The sequence below is a fragment of the Octopus bimaculoides genome, chromosome 2 (assembly GCF_001194135.2).
Source record: "Octopus bimaculoides isolate UCB-OBI-ISO-001 chromosome 2, ASM119413v2, whole genome shotgun sequence".
In the NCBI taxonomy this organism is placed as follows: Eukaryota; Metazoa; Mollusca; class Cephalopoda; order Octopoda; family Octopodidae; genus Octopus; species Octopus bimaculoides.
The window spans coordinates 119,632,243-119,634,519 of record NC_068982.1 but is presented as its reverse complement, the minus strand read 5'-3'; the positions used below and the strand labels follow the sequence as shown (position 1 = coordinate 119,634,519).

The 2,277-nt window shown below is 40.0% G+C and overlaps 1 protein-coding gene across 1 annotated transcript in view; it reads right to left on the bottom strand.

Annotated features, from left to right (window-relative positions):
- The window catches only part of LOC106876909 (carbonic anhydrase-related protein 10-like), a 1,215,161-nt gene that overhangs the window by 1,155 nt on the left and 1,211,729 nt on the right, over nt 1–2,277 (bottom strand). The gene's annotated exons all lie outside the window — the stretch shown is intronic.

Genomic DNA, 2,277 nt, shown 5'->3' with positions numbered 1-2,277 from the left:
CACACTCTAAGGGATAGAGCAGCAATGTATTTACATGAAGTCACTCTATAACCAGAGTATATATTTATATATTTAACTTTAATATGTATACGTATACATGCACAAATACACACACAAACACATGCACTGAAGCATACACACACGTATGTGTCCACAGAGTGGGCATGCCCTTATACCTATAAAGCTAAGTTTCCAATAATTGCATCCCACGGTCGAATTCACTGCGTGCCTTAGACAGATTTTTTTCTTCAAATCATGTGTTGTACACGCAACTCATAGCTCTTTCCTCGTTGCACTGTTTTGTAGTAATTCGACTTGAAATATGCGTCAAACTTTTCATACAACCGATATAAATTTTTCAGTTGATTGGGGCAATGGCTATTCACATCTCTCTCTCTCTGTCTCTGTCTCTGTCTGTCTCTCTCTCTCTCTCTCTCTCTATGTCTCTCTGTCTCTCTCTGTCTGTCTCTCTCTCTCTCTCTCTGTCTCTGTCTCTGTCTCTGTCTCTGTCTCTCTCTCTCTCTCTCTCTCTCTCTCTCTCTCTCTCTCTCTCTCTCTCTCTCTTCTCTCCCTTGTCTTTCTGTTTGTCTGTCTACACATACAGTGTGGCTCACGACTGGTTAGATCAGTTTGGCCGTCGCATGGCATATCTTATTTCTATATATATATTTTCTTATTTCAGTGATTATGAGACCTGCACTAGATTGTAATGGCAGTAAGTGATTTGCATATGTTGATTGTGTTCTTTCATGTGCCTTCTTTATTCAAATCACCTGGTACATTGCATGCCACAGAGATTACATAACGGATTAGCTGATAGAAATTAGTTGTATACAACATGATACCTTTCGTCGTGTTTCCGTAGATGACTTGAGTTTGTGGCCAACTCGGGAGACGCAAATTCGTCTGCTTTCAATACACTCAAACCGCATGATTTTGGACCAAGTGGTTCTCATTTTCCTGGCTGCCCGGTTTATAATTGCCCATTCTGGTTTTCATTGTAGAAACCTTCTGAAGCCACTGGGTATTTTTATGCACAAATTGCATAAAATAGCATTAGTTCAGTATAGAACTAAAGCTTCCCGATTAGTATTTTGGATCTTGCATTGAGTTAGAAAATTCATAGTACAGTAAAGACCCTCTTTGGTCATGAAGGACCATAGTATTGCACTGAGAAAGTTCTCCTCCGAGGCACAAGTCCTAGCAACGTTGTTTATGGAAGGCCAGCAGTCGCCCATGCATTCCAGCCTCCTCTCTCCATGCCATCGATGTTATCCAAAGAAAGGCAAAGACTGGTACAGCTTGGCCCCAGTGACGTCACAACTCATTTCTGGAACTGCGTGAACTGGAACAACGTGAAATAAAGTGTCTTCCTCAAGAACACAACACACTGCCCGCTCCGGGATTCGATCTCATTACCTCATTATTGTCAGTCCGACGCTCTAGCCACTGAACCACGCGCCTTCACATAGAGAATACTTATTTGCATACATACATACATACATACATATGTACATAAATGCTTACATCCACAAACATGGAAACACATACATACATGTATACATCTACTGCTTTTGTCTCTTTATATATGCACAAGTATATAAAGAGGAATAGAGAAGAAGAGAAAAAGAGTAGATAGGCGCACACAAGCTTTAACAGTTCGATCATAGTTCTCTTAGATGAGAAATTTCATATTTCTCGGTGCACATCTACTGAATCAGTATTCAGATAACCATAAATGCATAAACATGTGTTTCTTATTATGCGAGTCATACAAAAGCAAAGACCTCAAAAACAACTCTAAAGGAAATTACAAGGTAGTTCACAGTATATCAGACATATCAGTGTATACTCACCTTGATAGCCGCTGTTCAGCCACAGAGAGCTATAGCTTTGCCCACAAAGGAAAACCTACATAAGCATAGTATATACACACATGCATCTTTGCATATATATGTATACATACTGATACTCCCGAATACACGCTTATATACAGGCATACACATTTTTCCCCTCTTCATATATGTAGCTGCATAATATGTGGGCGTGTTCGGCGTAGTACGAATGTGCTGTTTATGTTTCATAACTTTGCCACCTGCCACTTAGGTGATTGGGAAAAAAGGTTCCTTGTTAATGAGTAGAAGATATATCCTACGGAGGAAATATTAAATGTTGGTGTCACAACATTGTCTTTTGGTAATTCTGCCCAAGACTATTTTCTGAAAACACACACACACACACACACACACACACACACACACACACACACACACACAC